Here is a 22,619-nt window from a genome sequence, read left to right on the forward strand (position 1 = left end):
TGCATCTAATTGCTTATATATATATATATATATATATATATATATATATATATATATATATATATATATATATATATATATATATATATATATATATATATATATGAACGCGCACTTTTCATTGTACACATTATGCCCTCCACCAGCAAGGATTCGAACCTGGACCTTTTTGCCTGGTACCTGGGAGCGCAAACCGCTCGACGATGATCGACACTAGTAATCGAATAGTTATTTCCCTATCAGGGGCGATCATAGCCAAGCGGTCAGCGTTCCCAGCTACCACGCAAAAAGGTCCGGGTTCGAACCCTGCTGTTGTGATTATATATATATATATATATATATATATATATATATATATATATATATATATATATATATATATATATATATATATATATATATGTATATATATATATATATATATATATATATATATATATATATATATATATATATATATATATATATATATATATATATATATATACAGAAATGAAAATATATGAAGAGCCATAAAGATAGATAGATAGGTAGGTAGATAGAAAATTCATTGAGACACGCTAGTGAATATATCATAAAAGTTCACTCGAGTTTCCCAATTACGTTAAAGACTGTAACAAGCGACACACGAGAGAGTTTATGAAATCAATGACTAAATAAAGACAAAAATGAAAAACATTTAGAGGGGAAAAATGTAATGAACATTGAATATTCTCAGCTGAAAAACATTGATTCAAAATCTAGTTTGTACATCAAAGAAAAAAAAAAGTTATATGCTATACAGTCATTAAAAGGAACTGAGAGGATCAGAGGTGTATTTCGAGATCACACACACACACACACACACACACACACACACACACACACACACACGCACGCACACACACACACACACACACACACACACACACACACACACACACACATGAGGTCTCAAAATACGAAACTGGAGTACAACAGACTCCCCAGCTGTGTCCAGAACAAACGACGGAGTAAAGTAATATATTGTCAACTGAAAGAAAATTGGAGAGAGAGAGAGAGAGAGAGAGAGAGAGAGAGAGAGAGAGAGAGAGAGAGAGAGAGAATCTGTATTCCATGGATGATATATCTATAGCTCTTTCACTAAGAACTACACACACACACACACACACACACACACACACACACACACACACGCAAGCACACACTGCTTACCGTAATGTATACACGGGCCGCGCATGATCGAGTACATGGGTTCGAATCCTAGTAGAGGCGGCCAGTTTACAAATGTTCTATTTGCAGAGAACATTCCCAGTCTACCAGCCCCGTGGACCAGCGATGGATGGAACATACGCAAAACAAAAATGGATTATTTGTATCTATGACGCAAGATACGCCATCTGCGAGACAGAGAAAATAAAACGCGTAGATTCCGAGAGTAAGGAATGGATAGTGGGAGATAAGGTGGACAAGATAAGCGATAATGGGGAGAGGGGTGTGGATGATGGAGACGGTGGTAAAGGATATAGAAGGAGAGGGGAAGGATGTGCTAAAAAAAAGGGGGAGGAAACGAGGAGACGAGAAGAGATGGTGAGATGAGTGAGAGTGAGAAAGAGAGACATGCATTTGCCGACTGAGAATGTGGAGGAAAGGAAGGGGTTTCTAAGTGGGGATTGTCGTGGTGTGTGTGTGTGTGTGTGTGTGAGAGAGAGAGAGAGAGAGAGAGAGAGAGAGAGAGAGAGAGAGAGAGGAGATCTGAGGGGGTAGGAATTAACAGAGGAAAGTAAGAGAGAGAGAGAGAGAGAGAGAGAGAGAGAGAGAGAGGGGATCTGAAGAGGGTAGGGATTAATTGAGGGGAGTAAGAGAGAGAGAGAGAGAGAGAGAGAGAGAGAGAGAGAGAGAGAGAGAGAGAGAGCACGTTGCAAATCTACGTACGGTGAAGGAAGTGAAAAAATAGAATATATTCGACGCGTGGGGAAATAGCTTTTAGAGAAAAGCTATCAAGACACGAGGAAGGGAGAATATGTATAATGATTGACAGTGTCACTATAATCATGTGTATCTGTATGATGTGTAGAGGGGGAGGAGGCACCTTGGAACATAGTGTATACACCTGTACAGTTTACTGAAAGGGGTATACATAGAGGAGTTTACGTTGACAAGTAAACTAAGTGATTTACAGAGACGTAGTGCACATAGAGTTTTCAGAGGATTGAATCATATATATATATATATATATATATATATATATATATATATATATATATATATATATATATATATATATATATATATATATATATATGTATATATATATATATATATATATATATATATATATATATATATATATATATATATATATATGAGTCCTGGGTATATACAAATATAGAACATGTGAGGATATAAAAAGAAGTTCTAATCGAATCACAGTTGTATATACATTATGTACAAGAAGAGGAAGTCAAGATATAGTGTGCTTTGAGACATAGCTTATAGCCACAGTGTATAGACATAGTGTACAGACATAATTTACAGACATAGTGTACAGACACAGACACAGTGCACAGACACAATGTACAGACACAGTATACAGACACTGTGTACAATCACAGTGCACAGACACTGTACAGAAAGACAGTAGGAAGAGATGATACATAGAACAGACAAATACCTTGCAGGAGTATGAGAATATATTCCATTTATAGCATCTGTTGGACGAAGAAGTAGCATTCAGTCGTACGAATCACAAAGACACTATAGATGTATAAGGAAGGAAGAATAGATTAGAAATACAAGGTCAGAGAACAGATAAAACCCCTCATGGAAATACTGTATCGAAACCATCCTTATTTTTCATGGAACTCAACCCCAATAGAACTCAACCCCAATGGAACTCAAACCCCCCTCAAAACAAAAGAGGATTATCGACTTCTCCTTCTGGGGTCGTCCAGCCAGAAGAAGACTAGCGGTGTTTGGTAGGGACACTTGGCACGTTTAGGGACGGTTCGTCTTCCTCACAGTGTCCAAAGCAGGCGATGGAAGATGGCTGCTCGAGGCAGAAGGTCCTCTGTTAGATGACCCTTGGGTCCCCAGTTCTATGGGGGGTTGGGGAAAGAATGGGATTCGCTCGTCCCTCTGGGATGCGTTCTAGCCGGCCACGCCTGAGACGGACGACTTCAGACCCATTTCGACCGTGCGCTGGTACGTTCGTATCTCTCTCTCTCTCTCTCTCTCTCTCTCTCTCTCTCTCTCTCTCTCTCTCTGGTAGAGTTTGCTTTCTTGGGCGTCGACGTCTCCTTCAGGGAAATTCAAAAGAGCCTTTCGAAGGATGACAGGATGGGAGAGGGGGTAATGTTATGATCCTGCAGAAGGTGGATGGGGTGGAGGTGTTGGTGAGGGATGACTACCTGCCTGCTGGTGTAGCATGGAAGCCCCTGTAGAGAAGGGCAGGTAGCGTCCCAAGGACACGACGACGGTACACAGCGGTGGGGCACCATCAACCATGACGGTACGATCTTGAAACACGTAGGATAAATGGGTACGACGGTACGATCCTTGAGCACGATGGTACGACACCGTGAGCATGACGGTATAATCCTTGAGCAGGACGGTCCGGTTTCTTAAGCATGACGGTACGATCCTTGAGCACGACGGTACGACCCTTGAACACGACGGTACGATCCTTAAGCATGACGTACGACCCAGAGCACGACGGTACGATCCTTGAGTATGACTTATGACTCCTGAGCACGACGGTACGACCCTTGGCCACGACGGCACGATCCTTAAGTATGACGTACGACCCCTGAGCACGACGATGCGACCCTTGAGCACGACTGTACAACCCTTGAACACGACGATGAGATCCTTGAACACGACGGTGCGACCCCTTGAGCACGACGGTACGACTCCTTCAGCATTGCAGTACTACCCTTGACAACAAGGATTCAACCACCTAAAGGAGATTGGTAAATAAATCGGAGAAAGATAGAGAAAACGAGACAAGTGAAGAGAAAACACGAAGAGAGACAGTGAGAGACAATGATTCTAAAGAGACAACGAAGAGATAGATAAGAATGGATCAAACACGAGAACTGACAACAAATTGAGAAAGTATGGAGTCATAAAATCTAGAAAATCACTTTCTAACATGCAGTGAGGAGACATGGGGGGGGGGGTCGGTCTTCGGATGAAGACAGTGGTAATCATCTAGACGAGAGGGGCGTGTTCCGACGGACCATAGGGTCGACGTTCACATAGACCCAACAAGCCTCACACGCCCGTAATGGACCTCGCTGGCAAGGGGAGGGTACAAGACGCCTTTATATAGTGATGTGTGACCTGGTATTATGAGGTCTTGATTAATGGGTTAATGGGGTATATTGAAGTCCTCTCAGGAACTCCCTATTGGCCCAGCCAGTATGGAGCCTTTACACGCCACAGACGACCCTGCGGGAGTCGTTCATTGTCGTCCAAGACGACTTACCTCAATCTCAGATGAGGGCCGTGTGTGTGAGTGGGACGACTCCAAGGTGATTTCAGTTCCTCCCCCCTTCGTAGGGACGTGTGTGTGTGTGTGTGTGTGTGTGTGTGTGTGTGTGTCTGTGTGTCTGTGTGTGTGTCTGTGTGTGTGTGTATGCGTGTGTGTGTGTGTGTGTGTGTGTGTATGCGTGTGTGTGTGTGTGTGTGTGTGTGTGTGTGTGTGTGTGTGTGTGTGTGTGTGTGTATGTATCTATTTATATTCATACATGTTCGCCATTTTTCGCGTTAGCGAGGTAGCGTTAAGAACAGAGGAGTGAGCCCAAGAGGGAATATCTTCACTTGGCCCTCTTCTCTGTTCCTCCTTTTGGAAAAATTAAGACGGGAGATGAGGATTTCCAGCTCCCCCCGCTCCCTTCCCTTTTAGTCGCCTTCTACGACACGCAGGGAATACGTGGGAAGTATTCTTTCTCCCTTATCCCCAGGGATAATATATATATATATATATATATATATATATATATATATATATATATATATATATATATATATATATATATATATATATATATATATATTTCTTTTTTTTCTTTTTTTTTTTTTTTGCTGTCTCCCGCGTTTGCGAGGTAGCGCAAGGAAACAGACGAAAGAAATGGCCCAACCCACCCCCATACACATGTATATACATACGTCCACCCACGCAAATATACATACCTACACAGCTTTCCATGGTTTACCCCAGACGCTTCACATGCCTTGATTCAATCCACTGACAGCACGTCAACCCTGGTATACCACATCGCTCCAATTCACTCTATTCCTTGCCCTCCTTTCACCCTCCTGCATGTTCAGGCCCCGATCACACAAAATATATATATATATATATATATATATATATATATATATATATATATATATATATATATATATATATATATATATATATATATATATATATATAATGTGTGTGTGTGTATCACTTATAATCTCACATCATAGTTAACTAACAAGCCATGACAATAAGTGCCTGATTGACGCAATCAATTTACCATTTCAATTACCCCATCAATGCAAATTTCATGGAAATATTCAAGTTTATATTTTGAGCTCCAATTATCAACAGGGGGGGAAAATTACTGTATTAGCATAAATTACCCTAATTTTATATAAAATTGCAATAAAGGGAACTTATACCTTGTTTTGCATTGTATTATAATTTCGAATATGTATTGTGTTCTGGGTCGGAGGGGGAGGGGGCGGTTTTGTTTATGCTCTCTCTCTCTCTCTCTCTCTCTCTCTCTCTCTCTCTCTCTCTCTCTCTCTCTCTCTCTCTCTCTCTTCTCTCTCTCTCTCTCTCTCTCTCGCGGGTAATGACGATTTCTGGTCGGAGGCGCACACATCGGTGTTATTGCTCCTGACAATTTCGTGTTTCGTACCTAATTTTGGCAGAAAAAGAATTAGGAAACGTTGCCAGGTGCATGTGTGTGTGTGTGTGTGTGTGTGTGTGTGTCTGTGTGTATGTTAGTGTGTGTGTGTGCGTGTGTGCGGGAGACTCCGACAAAGTAAAATCAATAAACATATATATATATATATATATATATATATATATATATATATATATATATATATATATATATATCCCTGGGGATAGGGGAGAAAGAATACTTCCCACGTATTCCCTGCGTGTCGTAGAAGGCGACTAAAAGGGGAGGGAGCGGGGGGCTGGAAATCCTCCCCTCTCACTTTTTTTTTTAATTTTCCAAAAGAGGGAACAGAGAAGGGGCCCAGGTGAGGATATTCCCTCAAGGGCCCAGTCCTCTGTTCTCAACGCTACCTCGCTAATGCGGGAAATGGCGAATAGTATGAAAGAAGAAAAAGAAATATATATATATATATATATATATATATATATATATATATATATATATATATATATACCTGCTAAGTACCCGGTTCTTAGTAACAGCACAAGACCCTTTCCCCACTCAAACCACTCCTTGACCATCTACCATCCACCCTGCCTGGATAACAAGCTAGGACCCTGTTCGTCTCTACAGCAACTTATACTCACCCATCCACCCTCATCCAACGAACGGACCAGTAACAAAGCACATCCACACAGTATTGCCTCAATAAACACTAACACAACCACTGTCATCAAAAACCCTCATTAGATCAAACTTCACTCCACTAGACATAACCCCCATCTGAAAAACGACACTCCCAAGACATGTACGTGTTACACTTTCTCTCTTTGGCATTCTCGACGCCACCCACCATTCCAGCCTTGCAAACATCGATATAGCCCTCGTGCCAAAGATGTATTTCTCACTCCTGAAGACACAAGACGCCACCACTTCTCGCTCGGTCTGTCCTCAACCTCACAAAGACAAACGTGCAATATGACCACACTTATTGGCCCTTGGTCGCCTCTCGGCTTTCCGTCATAGAACGAAGGCCTTTTGGCAGGGAGGTAAGAAAGGTAAGAGGGGCGGGGGAGATGGGGTCCTGATGCAGCGCTCCGATCAGTTGCAGGGAATGCAACTCCTTTAGGAAGGGGCGGGGGTCGAAGTTCTTCTACGAGGCTATGCTTTTCTTACAGTGACAATGACACCTCCTCACTTAAAGATGACTTTCCATTGATAGTGTAATCATATACAAACCTCAACTGATAACATATCTTTCATACAGTTAATGAAAAAGATATTAGGCCATGCAATAGCCCGTGCCATCTCCTCTTTCATTGATGGTATGAGTTGAACGATCGTCAGTCACTCAAACGAGCAAGCATTGATGATAGTGAAGAACATTTTATCCATCAGTCGTTCATCATTGATGACCACCTCATTAAGGCATTGGGAGTGATATCAATACGGGTCATCAACCGTGTATTTATAACACTGATATAAAAACGGCAATATCTGTAATCGCTGACTGAAACAAAGAGACTTATTTCATGTTCAGAAAATGTTACGCTTAAAGTCAAATGTGATTTTTAATACTGCTAAGTGGAGCTGTAAGGACGGTTGTACCTCGTATAACTAACGTGAGTTTGCCCTTAATGACTACGGTAAATAGATGTGATATTTGTAATGTATTTGATGGCGTGTGTGTGCGTGTGTGTGTATGTGTCTGTGTCTGTGTGTGCTTTAAATGTGTGTATGTTCGTATATACATATATATGTGTGCATGTATGTGAATAATTGTATGTATGCATGTATGTGTGTATGTATATATGTGTAAATAAGTGTGTTTTCGTAAGTTGATTTATGTAAATGAACACACACATACTGACGCAAGTTCTTAGAAACGTTGCGAACCACATGAGATGTCTGTAAATAAGTCTCTGTAAAAACGATTTTGAAGCTATTTTTCAGCGTGATAAACATTTACGATCTTCGCTGTCCACCATATCATGTGATGCCCCCCCCACACGGGTTGGGACTTGGGACATACAATTTGGGATTTCTTCAGGGGGGGCGGGGGGGCCAATTTGCCCCCCCCCCCTTCTTTAAGTCAGTTAACAGTACAGGGTTTTATTGTCACTTAATACGTCAGTTAACTCTCCTCTTCATACGGGATCTCTTGTGAAATTTCGTAATGTAATCTCATGAAGAAGAAATAATTGGGAAATAAAGTAGATGGCAAAAAGAGATAATAAAAAAAAGAGATAGATAAGGCTTTTATCAAGACTCGGAGATATGCATATTAGAAAGGACCCGTGAGAGAGAGAGAGAGAGAGAGAGAGAGAGAGAGAGAGAGAGAGAGAGAGAGAGAGAGAGAGAGAGAGAGAGAGAGACATGAGGTCACATAAGACAGATGCGTCAAATACCGGGTCCAACATGGCAAAAAGGTAGCTACAGTGTTGGCTGTAACGACAAAACCCCTGGTACTGTACCGTCAGCTGGTCAGGTCAACGAACATGGGGAAACCGACAGAGCTGTGTTCTCTAGCAATACCGGTGTGTTCTACGCGCGTTCACGCCCCATTTGAGGTGTTGATGGCAACACAAAGACATATTGAAGTCTGTCACGCGACGACTCAAATAGAAATGTCGCTCACGGGCTGGACAAAGGTGAAAGACACACACACACACACACACACACACACACACACACACACACACACACACACACACACACACACACACTTTTTAAAGCAAGCAACACAAAGACAGACAACACCACCAGCGATTCTATTGGGATGCGTGAAGGTCTACGCACCAACGGAAAGAAAAGAGGCACTTTTGAGTCTCCTCTCCTAAAGCTGAGGCCAAACTGGAAGAAAATAAAAGCCAGGAAGTCAGAGCCAGGAATCGAACACAGAGCCTACACCTTGAAGCAGATCTAGTCCATAGCCATCTTGGCTTGGGAAATTTTGTGGTAGTCCCACACATACAGTTCATCTTCTTATAACAGCAGATCTCACGAGACATTCTACAGAAGAAGAAGACAAAGGAGTCACGGAATCATCAAAGTCAACGGGACGAAATATTAGAAAAGTGCAGAGATTATTTCCTTGAAACAGATCTAGAATTGAAGCCAGCTTAGCATCATGTGACACTTCAAAAAGAGACGGGGAAACTCTTATTTCTCTCACACGTAAAACCAAATTCGTCATGAACCAGTAGAGTTAGGGAGGCATTCTACTACGAGAGGAGAGAGAGAAACATGCAGGCACAAGTCCTGACAGGGAAGTGGAGTGGACACCAATTTCCATGATTACTTCTGTATCCAGAGAGAGAATGTTGTGGTTAACACGTTTGGCGAGGGAAATGTGACGGAGATGTTCCGAAGGCTGATGTAAAGGATGTAGAACTATGGTAATCTCGCCAGTGTTGTTCTGGCCTCCACACACACACACACACACACACACACACACACACAGACACACACACAGTTACTTTCAACACTTAGACAAATATTTGCGACAACATCTTCGTCGCTATTCATTCTTCACAGTGAATAAGTCAATAGTAACTCATAATTGCAAACCATAATGACATGTTTCCCTTTAAGGGGAACCATTTCATGGAATATTACCAAATCCCGTTTTCTATTAGCCATTCTCTTGTGGGTAAAGACCTACCATGTTCTGTGGGGTTGTGGCGCTAACCCATCACTCACGCCATTCAAAAGTCGGACATCGTAAACGTGTAAGAGAATCTATCGGAAAAGAAAAGGATAGATGCACAAGGCATCCAGCTGTATTTCAAACCAATATGATTCAATAACGGCCTGATATATATATATATATATATATATATATATATATATATATATATATATATGTATATGGTGATAATTTGGCGAGGCTACACTAATCCATGATAATTCTATGAAGGGGAAATCATCACACACTTCAGTAGGAGTTCAGATAATTCATTCAAACTTTACACGACACGTCGTGTGTCACGGAAGATAATGCGTCTCATTCGGTGTCAACAACTCATAAAGTGTCCAATCCCACACCAACACAACGGTTTGTGTACATCCTGCCAACCCCCATACTAGAGTAAACACAGTCCCAGCTGTCATGGGGAAAGTGGGGTGGGGGTGCCTTCTGGTTAAACGCTGGTGTTATATATATATATATATATATATATATATATATATATATATATATATATATATATATATATATATATATATATATATATATATATATATATACATATATATATATATATATGTTATTTACTTTTTATTATACTTTGTCGCTGTCTCCCGCGTTAGCGAGGTAACGCAAGGAAACAGACGAAAGAATGGCCCAACCCACCCACATACACATGTATATACATGAACATCCACACATGCACATATACATACTTAGACATTTCAACGTACACAGACATATACACATACCCATGTACAAATTCATACTTGCTATATATATATATATATATATATATATATATATATATATATATATATATATATATATATATATATATATATATATATATATATATAAAACCCGAACAAAATGTACTGTGGCCATAAAACTCACGTTTGATACAGGACTTCATGTGGCTGAAATAGAATCAAAAAAAGTGTCAATATAAAAGAGATTTGCTACCATTAATTTTTTTTGTCCATATCAAATAAACTAAAAATCTATAACATTGCCAGCTAACCAATGACATCACAGATACAGGGTTAATTTGGGCGTAGTGTTTTTTACGTCTCGGTGAAAAATATGTTCACCATTCGCCCACAAAAAAAGTTCTTTTATGGTACAGATGTAAATCATGAAAAGCACGTCACGAAAATGGCTGTGGGTAATTCGATGCCTTCGAGGCGCTGTTTGGGTGATGGTGCCGAGTTAACCATTCCAATTTTGGTGGTTTAGACGTTGTGTATGAACTAGTCTCATCTCGTTTGGATATTGCCTTCAGCGTGAACCCGGGGCAGGTTAGGTTGTGGAGTGCTTTGGAGGAGAGCAGCTGGTGTTGTGATTTTGTGAAAAAAAAAAAAAATGAATAAAAAATGGGTGTAAATGAAATTCTGGCAGTTAGTAAGTGTGTAAATGAAGGAGTAATTCACAAGTTGTATGAATGAAGGAGTAATTTACAAGTTGTGTGAATGAAGGAGTAATTTACAAGTTGTGTAAATGAAGGAGCAATTTACAAGTTGTGTAAATGAAGGAGTAATTTACAAGCTGTGTAAATGAAGGAGTAATTTACAAGTTGTGTAAATGAAGGAGTAATTTACAAGTTGTGTAAATGAAGGAGTAATTCACAAGTTGTGTAAATGAAGGAGTAATTTACAAGTTGTGTAAATGAAGAAGTAATTTACAATTTGTGTAAATGACGGAGTAATTTACAAGTTGTGTAAATGAAGGAGTAATTTACAAGTTGTGTGAATGAAGGAGTAATTTACAAGTTGTGTAAATGAAGGAGTAATTTACAAGTTCTTCTTCGGGAATAATTAGTCAGTTTAAGGAAGGATTAATTGACTATGTCATTTTTATGCTTTGGTCATAAAGAAGTCAATTGATCCTCTTGATTGATCAAGACGCCCTAACCCCTTGAGAACGGTGACCTGACCCTTTGAGTAGGATGACCTTGACCCCTTGAGTACGACGTCTTAAAACCCTCTGAGTACGACGACTTGACCCCTTGAGTAGGACGACCTTGACCCCCTGAGTACGACGACCTGACCCTCTGAGTACGACGACCTTGACCCTTTGAGTAAGACGACCTTGACCCCTTGAGTACGACGACCTTGACCCCTTGAGTAGGGCGACCTTAACCCCTTGAGTACGACGTCTTAAAACCCTCTGAGTACGACGACCTTGACCCTTTGAGTACGACGACCTTGACCCCTTGAGTAAGACGACTTGACCCCTTGAGTACGACGACCTTGACCCTTTGAGTAGGACGACCTTGACCCCCTGAGTACGACGACTTGACCCTCTGAGTACGACGACTTGACCCTCTGAGCACGACGACTTGACCCCTTGAGTACGACGACCTTGACCCTTTGAGTACGACGACCTGACCTTTTGAGTAGGACGACCTTGACCCCTTGAGTAAGACGTCTTAAAACCCTCTGAGTGCGACGACCTGACCCTTTGAGTAGGACGACTTGACCCCTTGAGTACGACGTCTTAAAACCCTCTGAGTACGACGACCTTGACCCTTTGAGTACAACGACCTTGACCCCTTGAGTACGACGTCTTTTAATAAAACCCTCTGAGTACGACGACCTGACCCTCTGAGTAGGACGACCTTGACCCCTTGAGTACGACGTCTTAAAAACCCCTTCTTTAGCACACTGGTACCAAACCTTGAATACGATGATTATGATCCTCGTACTTCAAGATGATGATGCCATCGCACTCAAGGTCGTCTTACGACGTCGCACTTGAAAGTCTACGTCGTCGCACTCGAGGAGGAGGGGGAGTTAAGTCGTCATCCACGAGGACCTACGACCTACTCAAGGGTTTAGAAGTCGTCCTCCTCCTCCTCCTCCTCCTCCTCCTCCTCCTCCTCCTCCTCCTCCTCCTCCTCCTCCTTCTCCTCCTCCTCCTCCTCCTCCTCCTGCTCCTCGTCCTCCTCCTGCTCCTCCTCCTCCTCCACCTCCTCCTCCGCTTGAGGTTAAACAATATATTTCTCCAGACATCTTTTTGTACGTCAAATCTAGTCTCCACCTTCAATAACTCTTTAACATTTGCTCTCTGTAGAAAAAAAAAGAAAATCTTTTATCTTTTATCTCCCAGACGTAGCAGCATTCCACCAGTCTCCATACCACGTTTTCTTTTCCTGTAGAATATGTCAGATGATAAGATGGTATCACTTTGAAAAAAAAAAAAAAAGAGAAAAGAAAATGCATTTATGATTCCAATCTTATAGACGTTGTCTTCTTGATTTCAGAGACGTGGCCAAAAAACGAGACAGGACTCTTGCTATCTGGGCAGATTTGAGGTAAGAATATGATGCAGTTTTGCCGTTTTTTTTTAATCTTATAAATAATGACCTCCTTAGAGGAGAACTCAGGCATAACTACCTCATTCGCACTCCCGGTGCATTTCGAACAACCGTCAGTTAATGTTGGTGTATGAGGGACTTGATAATGTGAAACATCTCGACTGCACTTGCCCCGCCCCGCCACGCCACGCCACGCCCCGCCCTTCACCACATTTTCGTCTCGGGCAAGGATCCCATTCCCCCGTGATCTCTCGTTCATCAAAAAAAAAACCCGTTCGCCATGACTCTCTCTCTCTCTCTCTCTCTCTCTCTCTCTCTCTCTCTCTCTCTCTCTCTCTCTCTCTCTCTCGTCCATCCATAACACTCCACGTCCATATCTCACCGTGGTTCAGCACATTCGGCAAGACTCTGAGAATACTTAATCCGTCTTCCTCTTAACCTCTGCTTGCTTCATCTGTTGTCTCTCTTTTTCCATCAGGTTCTTCCCCTCACCACAACACCACATTTGTTCCACTGACTTCCCGACGCTATTCATCTCCTTTAAAAGCATCTTTTCATTTTCTCTGAACATTGATTAATTGTCTCTATTTTTCTTTTTTTCCTCCAGTTTCTCGTTCGCCCTTTTCAGTTTTTATGCCTTTCTCTTCTCTCCTCCGCGGTTTTCTCTTATATTCTTCTCAGTCACTCAAACTGCTTCCCTGCAAAAGCCATCATCCGTGCATCTCCATTATTTTCTGCTTCACTTGCGATTTAACATCTTCATTCCACGTTTTCTCATATGTCTGCATTTTTCTCTCTTCGTACCCTACACACTTTACCTGAACATTGAAGCACTGTTTTCATAAATATTTTTCACACCCCCACTCACTTGATATCCTTATTATCCCCCAACCCTTTACTCAAGTGTACTTGGTATTTTTGCACTTAGGCCACTTTCGCTAGATGGTTTCACTTTCTTTCCTTCTCTCACACGTATAATCACTTTATCTTTACACTCACCTCCAACTTTCACTCTTTCTCTACCCCGCTAAGAAATATCCAGACGCTCCTCCTGGCTGTGAGACTCTCCTGAGATGAGGTTCTCGTCTGCGTGAAGCCGAACTAGTTAAAAGTGTAATTAAAACGGTTATCTGACCGATGCGACGAGAAACTATCACTCGCCACAATTGTTTTCAACTCTCACAGTGGTGGACCCGGCTGGGGTAGGTAATGGTTAAGAGATGGATGGAGCTCCCGCTGGCAGAGGTGTTGATTCACAGTTCCAGAAAGTTCCCTTATAACACACACACACACACAAACACACACACATGTCCTACCAGCAGGATGGAACTACTAGTTCAATGGGTCAGCTCTCCTTTATAGGAAGATAGTATAGAAGGTTTGACAGGGAGATACCCTTTCAGTGGTAGTTGGCTGGAAGGACGAAGCGACTCACTTCGCCTCGATAGCCTGATCGGCGGAGGGCCATTCTTCAGAAGTGTGAGGAGGAGTTCAGAGGCAGGTCATTCATTATTGCCATTCAAAAGTCGTGTAATGTAAAGGCAAGGAGAGGATAAAGACACTGAGAAAATTGGAGATGGGATTCGAAACTCTTTTCCTGTCCACTGCGGGAGATATTGTACAATACGAAAGCGTTAATCTTGAAATGAAAACCTGTTCGACCATTCCTTTGCAGATCCGGACCGAGATGAGAGAGAGAGAGGGAGAGAGAGAGAGAGAGAGAGAGAGAGAGAGAGAGAGAGAGAGAGAGAGAGAGAGAGAGAGAGAGAGAGAGAATGAGAGAGAGAGAGAATGAGAGAAAGAGAGAGCGAGAGAATGAGAGAAAGAGAGAGAGAGAATGAGACAATGAGAGAGAGAGAGAGAGAGAGAGAGAGAGAGAGAGAGAGAGAGAGAGAGAGAGAGAGAGAGGGAGAGAGAATGAGACAATGAGAGAGAGAGAGAGAGAGAGAGAGAGAGAGAGAGAGAGAGAGAGAGAGAGAGAGAGAGAGAGAGAGACGCTCCTGTTCGTACCGACCACAATGAAGACGAATGACTCGTCCTCAGAAGGGTCTAAACTGTGATGGTGAGGGAGACAAAAGTGATGTCGGTGTTTTCCTGGTGAGTCTTTACCGACAACCTTGTAGGAGGACCAGCTATCCCCAGGTCCCCAGCCAGGGTGACGTAGGATGGGTTATAAGGACCAGGGAATAGATAGATATTAACCACAGGATCAGAGAGGGAAGGATAATGATGATAATGATGATGATTATCATCCTTTTTTTTTTGGGTGGGGCGGGGCCCCTCGAGAACAGCTTCCTGGAGGAGGAGGAGGAGCCACGAGCAGGGTTGGATCACCCTAACTCCACAGACACACACACACACACACACACACACACACACACACACACCCGGCCTGGGGAAGAGGAGGCGTGTTGGATGGCCTTCATCGGCCTCCATCGCCCGCGCCCTCCAGCTGGTTCCAGAAGCAAGTGGAGGGAAGTCACCGTGTAGGTGGTGGTAGTGGTGGAGGGAAGTCACCGTGTAGGTGGTGGTGGTGGTGGAGGGAAGTCACCGTGTAGGTGGTGGTAGTGGTGGAGGGAAGTCACCGTGCAGGTGGTGGTGGAGGGAAGTCACCGTGCAGGTGGTGGTAGTGGTGGAGGGAAGTCACCGTGTAGGTGGTGGTGGTGGTGGAGGGAAGTCACCGTGTAGGTGGTGGTAGTGGTGAGGGTGGGCCAGCGGTGTATACGTTATCCATTTTCATTCCTACGGGTTAGAAAACGGGGAATAGAGAGAGTTGAGGGAGGGAAAAACTGGAAGGCAAGACAAAGAAGCTTCAGTCATCACAAGGGGAGAAAAAAAAAAAGGAAGAAAACGAGAAGACCAAGAAAAAGGAAGAAGAGGGAGAACTAAAGCGTAACAGAAGAAATAAGATATGCTAATGTTGATCAAGAGGATTTTAGACAATGTCTGGACCTGATCCACCCCCGTGGAAAACTGGGAACAGAGGTAATGGAGATAGATAGATAGAAAGGTCATCTAAAAATAGACGAGAAATAGAAAGAAGAGGAAAAAGATATATATATATATATATATATATATATATATATATATATATATATATATATATATATATATATATATATATCCCTGGGGATAGGGGAGAAAGAATACTTCCCATGTATTCCCTGCGTGTCGTAGAAGGCGACTAAAAGGGGAGGGAGCGGGGGGTTGGAAATCCTCCCCTCTCATTATCTTTTTTAATTTTCCAAAAGAAGGAACAGAGAAGGGGGCCAGGTGAGGATATTCCCTCGAAGGCCCAGTCCTCTGTTCTTAACGCTACCTCGCTAACGTGGGAAATGGCGAATAGTTTGAAAAAAAAGAATATATATATATATATATATATATATATATATATATATATATATATATATATATATATATATATATATATATATATATATATATATACATATATATATATATATATATATATATATATATATATATATATATATATATATATATATATATATATATATATATATATATATATATATACATATATATTGCATAGTACATCCCTTTTGCCCCAAATTCCGGCGTACCATCGTACCTTGTGAAGTTCTCTGCAATATTGTGGGGCTGGTGGGGAGCTGGCTGTGTCTCGCTCTACTGAATTTCGCTTAACTAAAAGAAAAAAGTAAAGAAAAAAAAAACCTTTGAAATATTAGGAGGCAGCCGCCATAGTTTACCTTCGAGGCGAGCAGATGGTACACCTCGCAGGTCTTCATTTTATCCCTGGGTTACCTTGTAAGTTTACTGGTTCACAAGTTTTACCAGGCTTCGTGTTTTATAAACAAACACAGAGGAAGACAAAAGGGATAAAAAAGGGAATTCAAACAGCAACAGACGAATACAAAGGGGAATTCAAACAGCAAACAGACGAATACAAAAGGAAATTCAAACAGCAACAGACCATGGAGTCCTTTCGAGGCTGTTTGTAAGAGTGGAAGATATCGGAAACAGATTACACTGTGGTGAAAGTCAGATGGTATATACATAACTCAGAGATAATAACCTGCAAAGTGTCAGTGTGGCTAAGGAGGAGGAAATGATATAAGTCGTAGACCTGGAGTGGAACATATATATCAAGTCTATTCTTGAACGTATCTATAGTACTACTTTCAACCACTCTCGTTGGTAAATCGTTGCATATGTTAAGAAATCTCTTGGGGAAAAGTTCTTCGCCTCATTCGAAGCTAAACTCGTTTTTTTGTTTTATTTTTGCACGAGAGTTTGTATCCATTACTATAAGTGGAATCAGACGAATCCAGTCGTAAGTTACTTGAATACTTGCATTAGATCATCTTTTAATCTCATATGTTTTTAAGCTGAATAGATTCAAATCGTGTAATCTGCTCTCGTAAGATTTGCTTCTCAGCCCAGGAATTATCTTAGTGGCTCGACGCTGTACTCTATCCATTCTGTTTCTCTTTTTCTTCTCTTTTTTGAAGTATAGGAGGCCAAAACTGAACACAGTATTCAATATGGAGGCGAACTAGTGAATCATGAAGAGTAAACAAGTATTTCCCTAGACTTAAATTCGAAGATTCTTCCTATAAATGCTAGAATTTGTTCGTTTCTTTTCAGTATTTCTGTGCATTGCTTACCTGGTTTTAGATGACTAGAGAATTTTTACGCCCAAGTCTTTTTTTTTTTTTTCCTCATTTTGCACTGCTCGCTATTATGATTCATTTGTCACCTGTAAGTCCAGACCGTCAATTTCTCTATGTCAATTTGAAACTGCAGACGCTCAAGTTCATTTATAGATTCATTTCCAAGCTTTGTAGCATCAGCGAATCTTTCTATATCTTACAATGCAGCCCATTATCAATATCATATATATATATATATATATGAAAAAGAGAACCGGTCCCAAGACTGATCCTTGTGGCACTCCACTTGTCACGTCTAACCATTCTGAGGCCTGACCATCAATCACGACTCTTTGTTTACAGCCAGTCAACCAATTTTCTATCCAGTGAAACACACACCCATCAGTGCCGTGTGACTTCACTTCTGCGCGTAACCTTTGATGCAAAACCTTATCGAATGCATTTTGAAAACTCCACATAAATGATATCAAACTAATCTACTTTCATTATGATGTTGATTGTATCATAAAAGAAATCAAGTAGATTTGTCTGTCGAGCAATTTCGTTTGAAAACCATGCTGAGGGTCGTTTGCTAAGTGGTGATCCTGTAATTGGTTTACAATTCCATCTCGAGCGATGGTTTCCATAACTTCTCGCACCACAGACGTAAAGCTAATGATAAGGTAACATTCGGGTTTAACTCGTTACATTCTTTTTTTTCTCTTTTTTTGAAACAACGATGTTACATTGGCAAACTTCCACGCCTCTGGAACTTTTCCCGTAACAAGTAACATTGAAAATGGGCAATCAGGGTGGGAAGGGGGTCTTAACTATCTCATTTTTCGCCTCTTCCATTCCCCTCGGAGGAAAGTAATCAGAACCTTCCGTTATATTCATTTTCATTCCGTTTATGACTGATTGTAAGTCTTCAGCTTTTACGTCAATTGTGTTGAAGGAAGTTCTCCTATCTCATCAGCGAAACTGGATTCAGGACATGAGTTGTGTATCTTCGATCGTAAATACAGATACGAAGAGAAAAAAGTCATGAAAGACTTTCTTCTTCTTGCCATGGCTTCGTTGTCCTGAACCAAATCACCGTTTTCTGTAATTAATGGATCATTTGAGTGGGTAATGACTCTCTCGCTTCTAACATAACTGCAAAACTCCCTAGGGTTTCCTTTGCTGTTTTCAGCAATATATGCTTCACTATGACGTCTACTTTATCGTCCAACTGTTAATTTCTCGGCGCATATTTACATATATTTCTGTGTTTTATTGGTTATTGGTTTCTTTAAGTTTCTTATAAGCCATTTTCTTAGACAAGAGCCACTTTCTTTATTCACCGTTCGACCATCTCGGCTTCGTTTTAGAAACAGACCGTCTGCAACGCATAGGTATGTTATGTTCCCTCTACTGCTTTGAAAGTTTTACTGAAGCTTTTCCAATTTACGTTAATGCCGTTTGTATTGATTGCAACATCCCAGGTTTGCCTGTCAACAGCAGTGCGAAGATCATTAGAATGTGCACGTTTGAAAGCGGGTATTTTTGTCGCGACTCTCTTGTTGACCATTTCATGCGGTGTTGTAAGCAACCTCAAAGGTGATTTGCCGGTGATCACTTGTACCTAAACTTTCCCCTAACCTGAACATCATTAACGAGATCCTCACTTGTCTAATATATTCTCGTCAGGAATAGGTTTCTAGACTAATTGGATTTATTCACTCTCAAGCGAATTTGAGTAGAGTTCACGAGCAAGGGATACTGGAAAAGGAATCTCCCCATTTAGATACAAGAAGGTTCAGATCTCCTACCATAATAGAATCTCTTTCATTACAAATTTCTACTGACTGACCATAATATCTCTCGTCTGCCTCTCGTGTCTGTGCTGGGGTGTTGTCTATGAACTAATCCTACTTTTATATTTCTTTTTTATCTTTTTATCTTTGATTTTCATAAAAATGAAGTGGGCATTCTTGCTAGCAACATTTTTTTTTCCTTTTTACTCATTTTCTCAGCCATAAAAGGATCCAACACACACACACACACACCTGCTACTGATCGTAGCACAACCTTGAAGTTGGAGGAATAACCCATCGAAGAAGTTTTAAGGTTTTGGAGCGAGAGAGAGAGAGAGAGAGAGAGAGAGAGAGAGAGAGAGAGAGAGAGAGAGAGAGAGAGAGAGAGAGAGATCCCACAGTGCACATTAACCCATGCAGTGCATCAGCGAAAGACACTCACTGACGCATACACAGAAGCCATCTATCCTCACATCTAACTACGAACCCTTTTAGCCTGAACGTTCAACGCACTCAGTGACCATACAGCCATGAGGAATACACTCAGTATACCTTCACTGGTGGATACCGCACGACCGGTAAACCAATGTAGGTCAATGTAAACTCATTGTGGCCTGGTGAGAGTTAACCAACTGCAAGTTAAGGTGTAATCAGCTAAAGGATTACAGTTCTAATTAGTCGCGGGTCTGAGGTGGAGTTGATTGGTACAAGATGACGAGCGTGAGGTGCATAGAGAGAGAGAGAGAGAGAGAGAGAGAGAGAGAGAGAGAGAGAGAGAGACAGAGAGAGAGATGAGTGGCAAGGTGTATACAAAGGAATGGGGATTCTATCATTATACCTTAATGTGAGAAGGGTGGAGGAATGCTAATGTAAACCCAGATGTAAGTGAGAAAAGGGGTGATGTAAACCCAGGTAGAAGTGAGAGGGATGTAATGTAAAATCCGAAATAAGTGAGAGGGGCGTAATCTAAAAGCAGGTTTAAGTGAGAGGGGGCGTAATGCAAACCCAGATATAAGTGAGAGGGGTGTGATGTAAACCTCAGAAATACGTGAGAGGGATGTAACGTAAACCCAGAAATAAGTGAAATGAATGTAATGTAAACCCAGAAATAAGTGAGAGGGATGTAATGTAAACCCAGGTATAAGTGAGAGGGGTGTGATGTAAACCCAGATATAAGTGAGAGCGGTGTGATGTAAACCCAGAAATAAGTGAGAAGGATGTAATGTAAACCCAGAAAAGAGCAATGCTTTACAAGTCTACTCATAGAGTTTACAAAACCTCGACTTTTTACTTTTTCATCTAAGATTAATTGCAGTTTAATCTAACTTGTTTACTCTCATATCGAAGGAAAACACACTTCAAAATGGGGAATAGTCCCTTCAACAGAACGCATGAACACTTCCTTCAATAGAACGCCATGAACACTTCCTTCAATAGAGCGCCATGAACACTTCCTTCAATAGAACGCCATGAACACTTCCTTCAATAGAACGCCATGAACACTTCCTTCAATAGAACGCCATGAACACTTCCTTCAATAGAATACCATGAACACTTCCTTCAATAGAACACCATGAACACTTCCTTCAATAGAACACCATGAACACTTCCTTCAATGGAACGCCATGAACACTTCCTTCAATAGAACACCATGAACACTTCCTTCAATAGAACGCCATGAACACTTCCTTCAATAGAACGCCATGAACACTTCTTTCACTAGAACGCCATGAACCCTTCTTTCAATAGAACGCCATGAACATTTCCTTCAATAGAACACCATGAACACTTCCTTCAATAGAACACCATGAACACTTCCTTCAATAGAACACCATGATCCTTCAATAGAACGCCATGAACACTTCCTTCAATAGAACGCCATGAACCCTTCTTTCAATAGAACACCATAAGCATTCCTTCAATAGAACACCATGAACACTTCCTTCAATAGAACACCATGAACCATTCTTTCAATAGAACGCCATGAACACTTCCTTCAATAGAACACCATGAACACTTCCTTCAATAGAACACCATGAACACTTCCTTCAATAGAACACCATGAACACTTCCTTCAATAGAACGCCATGAATACTTCCTTCAATAGAACGCCATGAACACTTCTTTCACTAGAACGCCATGAACCCTTCTTTCAATAGCACGCCATGAACCCTTCTTTCAATAAAACGCCATGAACACTTCCTTCAATAGAACGCCATGAACACTTCTTTCACTAGAACGCCATGAACACTTCCTTCAATAGAAGGCCATGAACACTTCCTTCAATAGAACGCCATGAACACTCTTTCAGTAGAACGCCATGAACACGAACACCACAAACGTCTCCCTCTCTGGCCATGAGACACATTTTTCATAAGATTTCTCCTTTCTTTAAGGTGGATACGAGACCCGTGTATCTCGGAACAGCTTCTCCTCCAGCCGTGTTTCTCATCGCCGTATATATACACATGTATATATATACAAAAGAAAGAAGATACAAGCTAAGCTTTTGAAATGAAGGCTTAAGCTTTTGTGTAGGTGGGGAGTAATATGCCGAGCTGGAGGGAGGGGGTGGAGAGGGGGGGGGTGTTGTTATGGATTATCCTGTGGGGTATTTTAGTGCTGTTGGAGAGTGTGTGTGTGTGTGTGTGTGTGTCTGTGTTGGGGATGGGTGGTGAGAGAATATTGTCTTGTGTAGGGGGGGGGGAGCGTGGGTGGGGGGGATGATAATATTGCTTGGGGAGAAATATTGTCTTGTGGTGGGGGGGATGTAGGGGGGGGAGTATTGCGTGTCATGAAGTGTGGTCTTTGTGGGGAGATTACGTTGCAGTGGGGGAGAGGAGGAGGAGGAGGGGGAGGGGGAGGAGAAGAGGAGAGGAGGAGGAGGAGGAGGAGGGGGAGGAGAAGAGGAGAGGAGGAGGAGGAGGAGGAGGGGGAGGAGAAGAGGAGAGGAGGAGGAGGGGGAGGGGGAGGGGGAGGAGAAGAGGAGCGGAGGAGGAGGAGGAGGGGGAGGGGGAGGGGGAGGAGAAGAGGAGAGGAGGAGGAGGAGGGGGAGAAGAGGAGGAGAAGAGGAAGAGGAGGAGGAGGAGGGGGAGGGGGCGGAGAAGAGGAGAGGAGGAGGAGGAGGAGGGGGAGAAGAGGAGAGGAGGAGGAGGAGGGGGAGGAGAAGAGGAGAGGAGGAGGAGGAGGAGGGGGAGGGGGAGAAAAGGAGGAGGCGGAGAAGAGGAGGAGGAGGAGGAGGAGCGTCGTACGAGATTCAGTGTTGTTGAAGAGTCTTGTGTTGTTGGAGGTATTGTA

The 22,619-nt window shown here is 41.9% G+C and overlaps 1 protein-coding gene across 2 annotated transcripts in view; it reads left to right on the forward strand.

The window, feature by feature from the left end:
• LOC139752917 (histamine H1 receptor-like) overlaps positions 1-22,619 on the forward strand; it is a 160,729-nt gene that overhangs the window by 72,305 nt on the left and 65,805 nt on the right. For both annotated transcript variants that reach the window (XM_071668974.1, XM_071668975.1), the window contains one exon: positions 12,839-12,889. The gene's annotated coding sequence lies outside the window, so the exon portion shown is untranslated. The remainder of the gene's footprint in view (positions 1-12,838; positions 12,890-22,619) is intronic.

The sequence above is a fragment of the Panulirus ornatus genome, chromosome 13, assembly GCF_036320965.1.
Source record: "Panulirus ornatus isolate Po-2019 chromosome 13, ASM3632096v1, whole genome shotgun sequence".
Classification (NCBI taxonomy): domain Eukaryota; kingdom Metazoa; phylum Arthropoda; class Malacostraca; order Decapoda; family Palinuridae; genus Panulirus; species Panulirus ornatus.